This window comes from Chelonia mydas, chromosome 8 (genome assembly GCF_015237465.2).
Source record: "Chelonia mydas isolate rCheMyd1 chromosome 8, rCheMyd1.pri.v2, whole genome shotgun sequence".
In the NCBI taxonomy this organism is placed as follows: Eukaryota; Metazoa; Chordata; order Testudines; family Cheloniidae; genus Chelonia; species Chelonia mydas.
In genome coordinates, this window is record NC_057854.1 from 17490079 (window position 1) to 17506813 (window position 16735).

The window sequence follows — 16735 nt, forward strand, 5'->3', positions numbered from 1 at the left end:
AAATATTAACACAGAATGAAACTAGCTATCAAAATTACTGACAGAGGCAATAATTAATAAATAAGCACATGGTATTTTCTGGAAGTGGAAACTACTATTGTGGTTTCACCGCAAATAATCTAATCTAACTTTATGGCAGAGGCTGCAATAAAGATATAGGGCAGCTGCAGGTCCAAAAGTGTCACTCTTCTGTGTAAAAGCAGCAGGATGTAAGTTATCATTTAGGTTAAATATGCAACTGATGAGAAAGCAAATGTATCCTGACTGGTCACAACCAGTTAGTGAACATTTCATTTCGGCTCCGTCTGAGCTCCTTAGAAATGTTCTCGTTATGGTGAGCAGTATGTTTAAATCTTGCAGATTTTTTTTTATATTATCTCTAAGATATGGCCTTTCCTGTCCTTCCATACAACTAAAACTCTCATCGTGGCTCTCATCATCTCTCATCTTGATTACTGCAACATCCTGCTCTCTGGTCTTGTCAAATGTAACCTTGCCCTGATTGTATGCAGCTACTGCAAAGGTCATATTCCTAGCCCATTGCTTTGACAATTTCACTACAGCTGGGCAAAATTTTTCGGTCAAAATATTTTTTTCAGCAACACTTGTAGATTCAATTACACCAAAACATTTAACAAATTCATGTCAATTTCACCAAATTCTTTCAGTTGAAAAAAAAACAACCAAAATATTCCAAAAAAATAATCAAAATGTTTTGACATTTTCAAAATGAAACATTTCGATTTTTTCACTCGAAACGACTTTTCATTTCAAAATTTCCTTTAATTTGAATTTTAAAAAAAGAAAATGAAAATGTTCAAAATCTAAACAAAACATTTTATTTTGGGTTGAACAAAATGTTAAGCTTGACTGAAAACAATTTCCCCCCCCCCCAATTTTTCTGAATCATAGGAGAACCACCCCATCTACCATCTCTCAGTCACTACTGAGATGTTGATGCCCACTTCCAATCAGCTCAGGATGCTGGCCTCTGTATCCACTTGTTAAATTTTTAAACCAGCACCTTCATGGTTTCTCCCAGCTGCTCCTCACACTTGGAAGGAGCTCCTCATAAATATCTGCAAAACTAATTCACTATCCACCTTCGAAACCCTCTCCTCCAAATTCTCTTTTGCTGTGATGCCTACAACAGAAGTTAACAACAGCAAGGCACCTGGTGTGCTGAGACCACTGTCTATCATGCTTACCAATACTGTCTCATTGGTTCCTTGCACTCCATCAGTATCCATTGTATCCATCTGTGGTCTCTTGTCTTATGCATAGCTTGTAAGCTCTTTGGGCAAAGACCATCATTTTGTTCTCTGTTCATATAGCGCTTATCACAATGGATATGACTGAGGCTCCAAGTTACTACAGTAATACCAATAATAACTATAACTTGCTATCACTAACAGAATAACTAGGTAGATTAAGGACTGCACACACTCATTTACATGAGTAAAGGCTGTTCATCTGAGATAAAGCTTGCAGGCTTAGATCCTAAGGTAGGACCATTTTCAGTCTACTTCCTATGGTCAGAGAGATTCTATATGGGGCACTGAATCTATAAGGAGCACCAGACCAGCAAGCCTCAGTGAAGGATGCTCAGTTTGAAGATCATTCCACTTCTGAGTCCTTGAAGCACATCTGGGGAGTCTGAGAAGAAGTGTTTGTCCAGAGGTTCTCAAAACTTTGGGATCCAGGCCCTGTTTCATCTTTATGAACCATCAGGGAAAGTTTCTATGTTATCATCAGTAGGATGGGGAATAATATTATAGCATGAGTAGTGGCTCTAATAAGCTGAGTAATAACCATCACAGCCATCAAACAGTCACGTAGATACCCAAGCAACACAGACGAGAAATATTTAATCTTTCAAATGGAATGTTATTTAAAGAAAAGCATTCTTATTTGGTAGATTTTTCAGCATGTCTTCTGTACATTTACAAAGAAATTATTCTGGGCTACATAAAACTTCACAATACATATTCTGCTGGAAAGATTAAATGACTTTGAAATAGATTCTCATTAAAGGGAAAGTTACTGTTGCTTCACAATAAATACTTTTCAAGAAATAGCTTACCAGTAGAAAATCGGAGCTCAAAGCAAATCTGAAATGTAAACAAAAACTTACAACATTGGTTCTGAAATATGCACATACAGACATTACCATCTTGAAATTTTAATCAAAATTGTTCCTTACTGCAAAGATTATATGGTTTTACTCTATGTTTGTGATACCCAGGACTACAAGGCTCCCTCTGCATTTTTCAAAGCAGTCAAAATCATCATGTTATTAAAGGCATTATAAAGTCACTGGCTCAAGTGCATTTTGTATGTTAAAGGCTCAGAGGCAACACTTCTGGATCTCTAATTCTTTCTCAGATTAATTAGTACGTTGTGCTGAACTCCTAATCCTGTCTCTCATCTATTAGTCCAATTGATTGCCACATTATACAAATATATATTCACCTCTGGAGACCTAGGTTCAAATCTTACCTTTTAGGTCCCAATGGGCAATGAGTTTTATGGAATCATCTCAGTCACTAGGGAATATTTATTAGCGTCATAAACCAAACACACAATTTTATACAACTGATTGTCTCTCACCTCAAGGAAAGCCCCAATAAATGACTAACAGGGGAGTAATTCAGGTTCTGACTGAAGTGCACTGGTAGAGTTTTTCAAGGGAAACAGGACTGGAAGAACCAGAGTATGTTCTGGAGTGTGGTATTGTGGCTCAGCTGTGTGTGGAAGCTTATACAATGTCCATCTATGCTATGCCTGTCTCAGAGTCTCTGGGCCTGATTCTCCTCTCACTCCAGTGTAAAGCAGGAGTAACCACTTCCATTAACATTAGCAGACTTATACTAGTGTTAAATTGGTTTTAGAGAATCAAATCCTGTGCCTTTGCTTTGTCTAGCACTTAATTTTCCATTTTTCCTCCCATTTAAGAAAATAGCGACCTGAACTTCCAGCTTATGTAGCTTCAAGCAACACATCAATATATTTTACAGCAATATTGAGTATGCTGAAAAATAAAGAGGGTTTTTAATAAGACAGTGATTTGCTGTTGGGAAGTGATAGTTTATATGAGTTATTATTATTGTTTCTAGCACAAAACGTTGACACTCACAAAGAAGAAGAAAACATACCATCAAGAATATTGATTTTATAAACATGCAATTTATCAAATGACACAAATCAGCTAAATGACATGAAAATATCTCTGGAGACTTCATAATGTCACCATACACTGCTGCTAGTATTTGACAGATATTGGGTGAAGAGAAATGCTTTAAGCTAGGCAGGGTTCTATTATGGGATAAGAGATTATTCCATCACTTACTATCAGCTATTTTCTCATCTCTTCTGGGGGGGTTTTCTTCACAGCTGTTAAACTGTTGATACACACTGTTCTGTTCCAGTTAGAACTGTCTCTCCTTCTGGAATGAAGGCATATCTTTGTTTTCTGCAGTAGAAGGAGATGGAGAAATCCCCATTTGAACAAATCATGCAAAAGGGTGAAATATGGAGCATCCTGTAAATGGAAGAATACACATGCCTTAAAAAATTAAATATGGTGATGTGACACTATTTGGCTGTCTTTGATAGGAGATATTGTTGCAACTCCATTTACAGGACTTGGAAAGGGTTATCTCCGCTCTTGACTCCAGTGTGGAAGCTCATTCTCAGAGGACAAGCTAACAGGTATGAGCTAGGTCTTTATTAATAATACAAGCAAGAAGAAGCCATACACTCAGGTATGCATAACAAGCATGTGCAAATCCCACTGACATTACTGGGAACTGTAAATGTTCAGCAGCTGCTCAGCACCTTCCAGGGTTTTGCCCACAGTTTCGAAGTCATTCATGCCCTTTGCAGTCAAATGCAAATTGGGCCAGATTCTACTCCCAGTTAAACTTGTGTAAATCTGGTGTAATGTCCCTGACTTCACTGGAGTTAGTGCAGAGACATGTGAGTGAAAGTACAAGCAGAAGCAAAAAGCCCAATTCCTCTACATTCATTTCAGTTACTTTTGTGTTATCCTCTTCTAACAGAGCTGAACTAAAGAAGGGCTTGTGAACAAATGTAACATGAGTATTTCCATAAAATATTCCATAAAAATATTTAACAAATACAGGGCCTGTTGAAGTTAGCCAAAAAAAGCCTAAGAATAATTCTCCAGGCCTAAAGAATTCCAGGAATGTCCCTATATTCTGGTTTCAGAGTAGCAGCCGTGTTAGTCTGTATCCGCAAAAAGAAAAGGGGTACTTGTGGCACCTTAGAGACTAACAAATTTATTTGAGCATAAGCTTTCGTGAGCTACAGCTCACTTCATCGGCTGCATCCCTCCACCTATACCCTCCTTTGTATTATCTACTAAATATTCCACTGCTAGTCAATAGCATACTGATCCATGCTTCTGGGTGGTATCATTTCTACAAGCAGTATTACACTATATCCTCAAGGTGCTCTACTGGCATCTTCAAGGAATTAATAAAGCTAATTTTGGCCCCGATCCTGCAAGCACTTAAGCACATGCTTGATTTAACTACAGTGAGTACTCCCATTGACAGGATTACTCATGGTAGTAAAAGTTAAGCACATGTGTAAGTGTTCCCCATCCCTTGTATGCTTATTGTCATCTTACATTGTAAGCTCTTCGGAGCAGGTACTGTATCTTCCTATATATTTATATAGTACGTAGCCCAATTGGGCCCCCACCATGATCACTATTAGAGTAACAGAAACAATAAATAATACGTGAAAGTACAGAAGCAAAGGCAAACTGCAACACCAAACCATCTCAATTCTTGTGCTTTGTGAACCTTATTCACTTGTACTTTAAGATTTTGAAAAAGGTATATTAATAGGTAGTACAGTATTTCATGGAGCAGAATATGATCTCAGTTACATTCGTGTAAATCAAGCGTAACTCACTTTATTTCAGCAAGGCTATTTTAGAGTTACACTGGTATAACAGATCAGAATCTAGCCCAGTATTTGTAATAAGGAAAGGCTCAGCACACGCATACTGCATGGCCTTTGGCAGCATTGCAATTTGGTTTTATGAGATAATTTAATTGTTAACATTTTTATCAGTTCATGGGAGGAAAAATAAAGTGAAATAAATCTGAGTTTTTCCCATTTTTATTCAGTTCCATCACATAAAAAGAACTCACTTTTTGTAAAAGGTTGGCCTATTTTTTAACATCATTAATAACATTTTTGACACTTAGCAATTGAAACTGAAGAGAACTTACATTAATTTTTTTATTTACTCACCAATGCACTAAATCCAGCCTAAATGTTATAGGCCAAATTTTTCTAATGATTGTCCAACTATGTAAAAAGTATTGCACTAAAGTTATGAGGAAGAGTCAAACTTTTCCCATGAAGAGAAAAACATTCATAGATATACAGCTCTAATTATGCATATTAACTATTTTGATAACCTTATTTAAAAATGTAAATGCTACCTTTTAATAAGATATCAGCTCTATACATTCAAAACCAGGAAAAGGAATCACTGAAACAAAATTAAACTGATATATAAAATCTAAGCAGCACTACAAAGCTTATTCCCGTTGGATTTTTTCTATATACTGAGTTCCCTTTATTTAAGTTGCTTTGGGAGAAAATAAAGCTTCATATGAGAACATTTCTTTTTTTAACAGTTGAGATGATAAAACAAAATCCCAGATATACTGTTTTCATGCACATCAGATTCTGATAAGTCACTGCTCTTCTGGGACAATCCAGAACTTAAATAAATGAATTGCAAGTGTTATGAAACATACCTAATGCCCATCACAAGAAACTCTGCCTTATAAAAAAAAGTTACACTCACACTTCCTAACAATTCAGCAAACTCTCATGAACATTTTGAAGGCTAAAGCACTACATTTCAAGGGAATATATTACTCTGGAAGAGAAGTAGTTATGCAGGCCTGATTTAAAACTGCAATATTTTTCTTCTCTCCAAAGGTTTTCCGTCTCCATACGTGATCATTGAAGGGAATGTTGGGATGGAAACATTATGCATCTAAAAAGATAAGGAGAGAAGGCAAGAGCTCAGCAGTAACACTATTTAAATGAGGTGATGTAACCTGGAAGACGCACTATGAAGAGACCTATTAAGTACGTTCATAGACACTTTTCTGATCAAAACTGTACCTGGACAAGAAAGAAAGAAAGAAAGAAAGAAAATAAATCTAAACACACAGTTTTGCTTTTCGTTGGTCAGAATTTGGGCCGACGATTTTTTAACTTACTTTTTAATCAGAACTGTTTTGCCCATCCCTACCCAATTTACAACAAACATGATCCAATTAAAATTCATTAAAAATAAACTCACAGGGAAATTTTTCAAAGGTATAAATGGGAGTTAGGAGCTCAACTTTCATTGACTTTCAAAGGCAGTTGGGTGCCTAACTGGTCTGGTTGCCTTTGAAAATCTCCCTTTAGATCTTTTAAACAAATTTTACTCTTGTTCGCAAACTTCTTTCCATTGACATGACATCCATAAGTTCTAGATGTGGTGAATACCCTGGGACCAACCCATCTCCATTCAAGTCAATGGCAAAATTCCTACAACCTCAATGGGAACAGACTCCGGTCCTGTATATTTACTTTCTGCTGTGTAGCCATATCACCACAAAAGAAACAGCCTGTCTGAACAGCAGCTCTTCAGCGAGCTTACTGGGATGTCATCTGCCTACCATGCAATGGAACAGACCATCACATTCTGGATAGTGGGCAATAAATACCTCTGTGCAGTCCCATCAATACATGTTCCTTTCTGAGGTTGCTGAGCTCCCTAATGTATTTGCACTAATGGGATAAAACAATGGATTACAACAATTCAGAAGAAGACGAGCTCTGTATAAGCTCAAAAGCTTGTCTCTCTCACCAACAGAAGTTGGTCCAATAAAAGATATTACCTCACCCACCTTGTCTGACAAGTAATAAGTTACTTAGTAAGATTAAATACAGTATAATGCTTGTACCATCAATGTTGCAAACATACATTCTTAATTAAGAGGTGGGCTGCTCATTTTGCTGCAGTTTCTGCATGCCCGTTACACTTAGACCAGTGGAATCAGTTTTTAAAGGGGTGATCCAAGCACCCTTTCCTTACAGCCTTTATGCAAATTTACCACTGTGTGATGGATCTTCTCCGCTCATTTTGTTTCCTTAATAGTAGGGGTCTCAAACTCAATTTACTTTAGGGCCAGTGCCAGTCCTAAAATCCTCCCAGCGGGCCAATAATGTCACTGAAGATGGTGTTCAGAAAAGAAAACGTTTATATTGTATTTTTTATTTTGAATTTCTTAGAAATAATAAAGTGTCGTACAACTTTATATTCATCGTGGGAAAAAGTGACGCTGTCGCCATGGCTGACTCTGCCCGGCGACTAGTGATGGTATCTCTGTCCTTCTCCCCCAGCCAATGGGAGCTGTGGGGGGCAGCGCCTGCAGCAGACAGGGCCAGCAGCGTGGCTGCATGCATCTCTCCTCTGCGGTCCGCAGTGGGGAGGTTCTCAGGCTGCGAATGGCCCTCGGGCCGGGACTTTGAGACTCCTGCTTGAGAGAATGATGACAATCTCCTTACATCAGTGGTGGGAAACCTGCGTGCCGTACGCGGCCCATCAGGGTAATCCACTGGCGGGATGTGGGACAGTTTGTTTACATTGGCACGGCTGCCCGCAGCTCCCAGTGGCCACGGTTCGCTGTCCCCAGCCAATGGGAGCTGCGGGAAGCAGTGGCCAGCATGTCCCTGCAGATTGGATGAATGGACTATAAAGTGGATAGAAAGCTGCCCAGATTGTTGGGCTCAATGGGTAGTGATCAACGGCTAACTGTCTAGCTGGCAGCCGGTATCAAACTGAGTGCCCCAGAGGTCGGTCCTGGGGCCAGTTTTGTTCAACATCTTTATTAATGATCTGGATGATGGGATGGATTGCACTCTCAGCAAGTTCGCAGATGACACTAAGCTGGGGGGAGAGGTAGATATGCTGGAGGGTAGGGATAGGGTCCAGAGTGACCTAGACAAATTGAAGGATTGGGCCAAAAGAAATCTGATGAGGTTCAACAAGGACAAGTGAGGAGTCCTGCATTTTGGATGGAAGAATCCCATGCCCCGCTACAGGCTGGGGACCGACTGGCTAAGCAGCAGTTCTGCAGAAAAGGACCTGGGGATTACAGTGGATGAGAAGCTGGATATGAGTCAGCAGTGTGCCCTTGTTGCCAAGAAGGCTAACGGCATATTGGGCTGCTTTAGTAGAAGCATTGCCAGCAGACTGAGGGAAGTGATTATTCCCCTCTATTCAGCACTGGTGAGGCCATATCTGGAGTACTGAGTCCAGTTTTGGGCCCCCTACTACAGAAAACCTGTGGACAAATTGGAGCGAGTCCAGCAGGGGGGCAACGAAAATGATCAGTGGGCTGGGGCACATGACTTACAAGGAGAGGCTGAGGGAACTAGGCTTATTTAGTCTGCAGAAGAGAAGAGTGAGGCGGGATTTGATAGCAGCCTTCAACTACCTGAAGGGAGGTTCCAAAGAGGATGGAGCTCGGCTGTTCTCAGTGGTGGCAGATGACAGAACAAGGAGTAATGGTCTCAAGTTGCAGTGGGGGAGGTCTAGGTTGGAAACACTATTTCATTAGGAGGGTGGTGAAGCACTAGAATGGGTTACCTAGGGAGGTAGTGGAATCTCCATCCTTAGAAGTTTTTAAGGCCTGGCTTGACAAAGCCCTGGCTGGGATGCTTTAGGTGGTGCTGGTCCTGCTTTGAGCAGGTGGTTGGACTAGATGATCTCCTGTGGTCTCTTCCAACCCTAATCTTCTATGATTCTATGAACTGCAGCCACTGGGAGCTGCGGGTGGCAGTGCCTGCGGTCAATGTAAACAAACTGTCTCACGGCCTGCCAGTGGATTACCTGACGGGCCGCGTGTGGCCCATAGGCCACAGTTTGCCCACCACTGCCTTAGATCATTTTATTTTCTCTATAAAGCTGTGACAAAATAATTTTCTATTCATTCATAAATGAATGAACTCTTAGAGTGTTCATCGGGGTTAAGCGCATCCCAATATTTTGCTGTGATCTGTCTCTTATAACCATAAGATGGGTATCTCTGTTTATCTTAAATGGAGCAGGTAATTTCAATAATCCCAGTCACAGCTTGTGGAAACCATTTGTGTTGAGAAGCCAGTTTTCATTTGTTTTGGTTTTTTTTTGGTTGGACAACTGGAAACTTGAGGTGTGTCAATACACTTTTCTCTCTTTCATCTCCTGTTGAATATATTACTTGAATGAGCCCAAGGGGATATATTTATATAGACACATACTTACTGTAGAACCAGAACATATGGCTCCAGAAAATGGTGATGATACAGTGTTAGTTGAGTAACTGTCCCCAGTTATCTGAACAATTGTCAGCATTGTGTCTAAATGCCATTGTGTCAGAGTAGAAGCTCTTCAACATTTTGCCTCATGCAACGTAATAAAAAGACTTGTACGATGCAAACAGCCAGTTCCACACTATGTGATGTATACTCAGTAACACACACCTTTTTATTAAGGGTTTAAACACCAAAATAGTAGCATTACTGCTTAGCATGGTACTAGGGGGAGTTAAGTAAGAGTATTGGGCTGAAAGTAACAATTAAATCTAAACACTAGCTCAGAAAAAGCTCCTTGAACAGCAGTGAAATCTATTAGACCATGAGGTGTCTCCCGGGGAAGGGCTGAAGCCCCATATCAAACTGGATTGGAAGAGGCATTAGAAAACATAATGAAGGGGCAATCTTGCACTGGCAGGAGAATGAACTAGCTGGCCCAGAAGGCCTCTTCCACCTCAGGTTTCTGTATGTCAGATTAGACATACAAACCACACTAGAGGTAGGAGCGAAAGAACAGTATCAGCGGAATGCAGGGTCCCATAGCAACCTGCAGGCTAAGGGCAGATGCAGGCTGAAGGGCATAGCACAGCCTGAGGGGGAGCACACAGCAACAACTCTAATTGTTGTTTTGCTACTGAATGGAGCAGCAGGAACTCCCTGCGGTATTTGCTGCCAGATATCAGCATGTATTCTAGAGGAGAAGGGGCAGGCAACACACAAACCCTCAGTAGGATTTCCTGGGGCTAGGGATCATTGATGGGTGCACTAACACAGCCTAGCCCTCAAAGGCTCTTCTCAAGTCTACCCTTCTAGTCCCAACAGTTTGGCACAGAATGAGACAGGATTTAACTGGATGGGTCACATTCTCCTGTGTCAAATCAGTGCAGCTCTTTTGAAGCCAGTGAGTTTGTGCCAGTGTAAGAGGGGACTCACAATCTATGCATCTGCAAAGCTCTTGCTGTCGATATATTTTTCAGGTGCTACCTTAAGGGGAAGGTGGAGGGATGTCTATTTTTATAGATAAGTCTTGCAATTAACCACTGAGATTAATGCTATTTTTTGCCCGTGGACTGTTTCCTTAAAAAGTTAGCAAGGTGAGTTTTATTCTCCTTCTTTCCCAGCATAGCTGGAGGTAACAACAGTGCATAGGTTTATCAAAAGGAACAAAAGCAAAATGTTCATTCCTACTGCAAGAGACCATAATTTACATTTCAAAACAAGAGGAGGAAAAAGGACTGAACAGATGAGAGATACCAATAAAATGGGAAACATTTCCCCTCAGCAGGCAAGAGTGGACGAACCAGTCAAGTGCTGACAGTGAAACTCATTTTAATATAGTGTTTGCTTCTGCCTCATCCATGAGTGTGCATATCTGTATATATGCACACACACAGACACACATACACACATGCATGGCCAGATCCTCGGCCAGAACACACAACAGCACCCCCAGTTGTACAAAGGGGCCATATAACCAGTGACGAGCTGCCAAAATCTTAACAACTGGTTCCCTCCTCACCCCACGAGGGGGTCGTGGCCCACCCCCGCCCTCCGGGGACTCCTGCCCCATTCAACCCCCTGCGTTCCTTGATTCCCCACCTCCGACCCCTGCCCTATCCACCCCCCTCCCCTGTTCCCTGACTGCCCCAGAACTGGGCAGGAGGGTCTTGTGGGCCACCGTAATGGGTGCCCACCCCGCCCTTAAGAGCCAGAGGGACCTGCCGGGGGGCGAGGCGGGGAGTCCTGGCGTTGCTTACCTGGGGCAGCTCCCATGAAACATCTGGCAGGTCCCTCTGGCTCCTAGGGGCAGGAGAGCATAGCTGCGGGGGGAGCAGCCGCTCCCCCCCACTGATCACATCGAAACTGGTGCCTTAGGCGATGACTCCGTGGGTGCTCCGCGGCTGGAGCACCCACAGGGAGAATTTGATGGGTGCAGAGCACCCACCGGCACTCCCCACCCCATGCCCAGCCTCAGCTCATCTCCGCCTCCGCCCCGAACGCACCGCCCTGCTCTGCTTCTCTGCCCCCTTCCCCCCCCCGGCTTCCCACGAATCAGCATTTTGTGCAGGAAGCTGTGGGGCGGGGCTGAGAAGCAGGCGGCAGCTTCGCGCTCAGGCCCAGGGAGGCGGATGTGAGCTGGGGAGGGAAGTGGTTCCCCTGCGCGCCCCCCACCTCGGCTTACCTGCTGCAGCGCGGGCGGCCCTCCTCGCGCCCCCCACCCCCACCCCAGCTCACCTCCGCGGGCCTAATCTTGTGTCTGTGCCTAAGTCCTTGTTCCATGCACTTGTGACTCTTCTGCCATACTAGCTATTTGTTTTGAGCCATCATCTTTAATTAATGCTACCACACCAGTTAACTAATATGCCACGTGACAAGTGATACTTGAAACATGACAAATAACTTGCCTTCCAGCTACTGATTTATCCCACCTACTAGGCAAAGTAGAAAAGATGTTTCTGGCATGTTTTGAAGCAAAATGAATGAATCCTATTTGTATCTTCTAATTTTAATATAACGATGTAAGACTGAATTAGGTTAATGTAAAACTAAAAATAGCTGCTCCTCTTATCAGAATCATACACTAATTTTGACATAAGCCAACATTTGCTTTTATTAGGAACCCACAGGAGCAATTTATCTAAATTATGTTGCAACAGAAAATTAGCTATTGTATGGTTGGGTCTCTTGCTTTCTCTTGTTTTGAATCTTCCTGACAGAATTTTCAAAATCAAATTAAGAGCTACTAAATGTATTATGAACCTGCCTGCTGTCAGTTAGCAAAATCAATGTCAGGAATTCTCAGATTATCCCAACCATCCTGGTTTTCTCAAGGATCATGAGTAAGAGCAGATGGGTGCGTGCCTCTTTTGCCTCTGCATGTATCAGAGCATCATGAACTCTTTTTTACCGTTGAAATAGACCAAGAGGACTGGTGCATTTACTCCAAAGCTAGAACAAATATCAAACGACAGCATTTTGAGCTGTGCTCCAAACAGGTGAGGTTGCCTGAAAAGCAGAATGAAACACAAAGACATGAGACAGAATGTTTGAAACAAAGGGTATGTTTTTCCTCTGGATCTGCTAGGACAATAAGGGGCTTTTAAAACAAAATGATGTACCTCTCCTCCGCCCAGAACAGTATGTTCACATTGTAAGAGCAAACCATGGGTAGCAGCGTGCATGTCATTCTGAATGCATGTGTCATTTATTCACACCAGGAAGCACCACTCAAACACACCATTTGATTCTCTCTTGTTTTTTTAAAGCCAGTTTTCCAGATGGGCTTACTGAGGCCCAAAGAAGTCATATAACTGGCTGAATGACCATTCACATATCTCATCATACCTTTGGACCATATTCGTCTCTAGCATAACTCCACTCCAGCTGTATTGCTGGTGTTAGCAGTGTTATACCAGGAATGAATTTCACCCTCTCTTTTTAAATACAGACTTTATCCCTCCCATCATTCCTTCCAGGTGATCCCACAGAAGTCATACTGTGGCATTTTTTGCATGGCAGTCTAGTGAGTGCAATATTAAAAAAATGAGGCATAATTGCAGGATGGAGCAGAAGAAAAATATAGGCTGCAAGGCAGAGAATAATAATTCAGTTGTAAATATTGTGACAGGGTCAGGCCACATGGCTACAGCAGAGTAATAGAAGGCAGATATATTAGCCCCAGGTTAAGTAGGTCCCTTTTCCCTGGGTAAGGTAACAGGGAAGTTCCAGAACAATCAGGAACCTTCTGGAGACAATTAAGACAGACAGGCTGATTAGAACACCTGCAGCCAATCAAGAAGCTGCTAGAATCAAATAAGGCAGGCTAATCAGGGCACCTGGATTTAAAAAGGAGCTCACTTCAGTTTGTGGTGTGTGTGTAAGGAACTGGGAGCAAGAGGCACTAGGAGCTGAGTGAGAACGCATACTGTTGGAGGACTGAGGAGTACAAGCATTATCAGCCACCAGGAGGAAGGTCCTATGGTGAGGATAAAGAAGGTGTTGGGAGGAAGCCATGGGGAAGTAGCCCAGGGAGTTGTAGCTGTCGCACAACTGTTCCAGGAGGCACTCTAGACAGCTGCATTCCACAGGGCCCTGGGCTGGAACTCGGAGTAGAGGGCAGGCCCGGGTCCCCCCCAAACCTCCCAACTCCTGGTCAGACACAGGAGGAGTTGACCTGGACTGTGGGTTCATGAAAACGGCCAAACTGAGGGCTGCCGTGAAGCTCCAAGGCGAGCAAATCTGCCAATAAGCACAAGACCCACCAAGGTAGGGGAGGAACTTTGTCACAATATCTTCAGTGGTACTGCAGGGATGTAAGGGCAACCAAAGTATCATTTTGCTTCTATGGGGAATATGGAAAATGACTAAGAAAGTGCATTTAAAAAAAAAATTTGGTACAGGTTCGCCTTTTCAAGCTGCATCATGTCTGTCATTGGGGTTTCCTGTCATCTCAATCATAGACTGCACTCTGTCTTTTTAATAGCATCAATTTAGCAACCAGGCTGCCACTGGATCCATCTTCCGAGCAGCATTGGGAAGCAGTAATATTGCATCTTTTTCTCAAGAGGAATATGCCAAACAGTTTATTCATGCTTCTGTTGCTTTATAGCCTGCTTTCCTGCAACTCCCCTTTGCAAGGTGTTGCAGTAAAAGCCACAGCTCAGTTAGGATGGGATCTGAAAACAAACTTAAATGTTTCACCTCTGTATATTTGCATCTGTGCTTGACGGCGATAGATTCCTGTTGAGTTAAATGATCACATGGTATCTATATTGTCCCTGCAACAACAGAGCTACACCTAGGAAACCTGCTGAGCTGTTTAGTATATAGTGTTATGAGGATCAACTTCTTTCCTGCCTCTTAACCTGCACACTTCACACTCAGACCAGATATGCCAGTCAAACACTGCAGATAGCTAGCCCAGAGGGAACAGAGATCGGCCTGAGTTGCATAGTTCAAAGTCAGATTCGGCTCCACAGTTTTCCAAAGTCCAGGACATTTTTATCCATTGTACAGACAAGGGCCAGTCACAAAGTTCAGGTTCAAATCCAATCTGAATTTTGTCAAAGTTCCTGGGCTTGTGTGTCATTCAAACAGGACAGTGCCCCCTAGAATTCCATCTCTATTCAGCAAACACTTAAAGTATATGATTAATGTTGAGCATGGGCTTAAATCTCACTGAAATGAGTGGGACATGAGCATATGCTCAAATGTTTTGTTGAACAGGGATGGAGTTCAGCATTTGTTTAAGCACTCTTAATATAAATATTTAGTCTGTTTGTAATGAAAATTAATTCTTATCTGAACTAATTCACCTCACTCCTTAGAACAGCTCGATACTACTGCTTGGCCTCTCACTGATGGCAATATAAGTTTAAAGTAGCCCAGATCAACATTACCTTCCTCAACTGAAATGTAGGCAGGTCTCTTTGGCCTTTGGGGACCATCCCAGCTGCTGTGCACCCATTTGGAGCCTCGTACAATGTTTTAAAAATTTAAAAGATGCATGTCCCAAACCTTCGAAGTTAAGGATTACCATCCTCAGCATTTTCTAAATCTGGTGGAAAGCCTGCAGCTTTCTTACAAAGGACAGAAAAAAGAACAAGTACTTTATCTGCATCATTTACCAGTGTGGGGTGCTGTTTTTTTTTCTTTCCCAAAGCAGCACATTAACTCCGAGCCATTTAATTAAATTAATCTGTCTGAAATCATAGAATATTCGGGTTGGAAGGGACCTCAGGAGGTCATCTAGTCCAACCCCCTGCTCCTAGCAGGACCAATCCCCATTTTTTTTCCCCAGATCCCTCAATGGTCCCCTCAAGGATTGAACTCACAACCCTGGGTTTAGCAGGCCAATGCTCAAACCACTGAGCTATCCCTCCCCCCCCAATGTTCACTCTGCATCTATTGCGCAAAAGAACCCTGGACACGTGCGCACACACATACACAAGCCTTCCCGCAAACAAGAGTTAATTTACTGCTTCATGTCTGAATTGTGTTGGCCTCAGTGTAGGGAGACTAGAGCAGGCACACTAGAGACATCTGAAGAGATTTTAACTGCCTGAAACTCAGACACTGTCAAACAGTAGGGCAGGAAAAGAGCCTTTATAGTTACCTCACTGCTATACATATAGTGTGTGTCTGTGCTTGAAATTCTTCTGCACAATAAGGGGCTTAAAATAGTAATCGCTTGTGTTATTTAACTAAAAGGTCTGTTTTTGACTCCGGTGGTTTTGTGCATGTCCAGTGAATTAGTAACTAGGCTATATCGACAGAAGAAAGCGTGGGGGTGAAAATAACTTTTGTCCTGTCTTCCTGGGAATAATACGTGGGCCAGTTTCTCTGTAGCACAGTGATACAAAAAAGGGGGGGCAGTTAGATTTAGGGCTCCCTGATTCTCCTTATGGCCTCAGCAGCAGGGGAAGTTTACAGCTGTTTAGGCACTACACTAACATGTGCCAGAGCCAATGATTCCTAAGGGACCTTCTGTCGGCTGGGGATTTCTGGAGCACTTCCCACACTGGCCATGCCCACACTCCACCCTTCCCTGATCCAACCATATACCTGCTGGGTACTCACCCAAGCAAAGGGAATCACCAGCTAGGAGGTTGCAGTCAGTCTCTTCTCCCTTTGCATTGCCTGAGCAGCACAAAGAGAGCAGCGAGGATCAAAGAATCTGTCTGAAATGCTGTACTTGCACACAAAGGATCTAAGGGAACTAGAGGCTGTGGTGACTGGTGGCACTGGTTATGTGTTGCACTATAACTTCAAAAGAAGATGGGGGAAATCCATCCATAATGGAAATCCCTTTCCACATTGCCAAAGTATTTGGGGGCCATTTATATACTGGTCTCATCAGAATCAGTGAAAGCAATGAACTTAAAAAAATCTTTGGACAATGTGTCTGCCACATTTCTGATCAGCACAGAGAATTGCCACAGACAAACCTGAGCCCAGTGCATGCTGGAACAGAACCTTGGGAGTTTCATCAGTGCTGTGTGAATATTCATGTAATACAGACAAGGCCAACAGGAGCAATTTATGTAGTTCAGTGTATATAAATATATATAACCATGCATATTACCATGCACAAACAAATCTCCATGAGAAAGCTCTATTGTGTGTTTGTTTGATTACTACTCTCTATGGACCATATACTATAACATTCTTGATCTGTACACAGGACTCCAATTAATATGAATGACAATTGTGTTGAAGAATGAGTGCAATATATGGTCCTCTTTTTTACAATGATTGTAGTTCCTATCTTCATACAAAGTAATTACACTTTTAATAAGAGGTGGGCCTTTACAGTCAAATACTATCT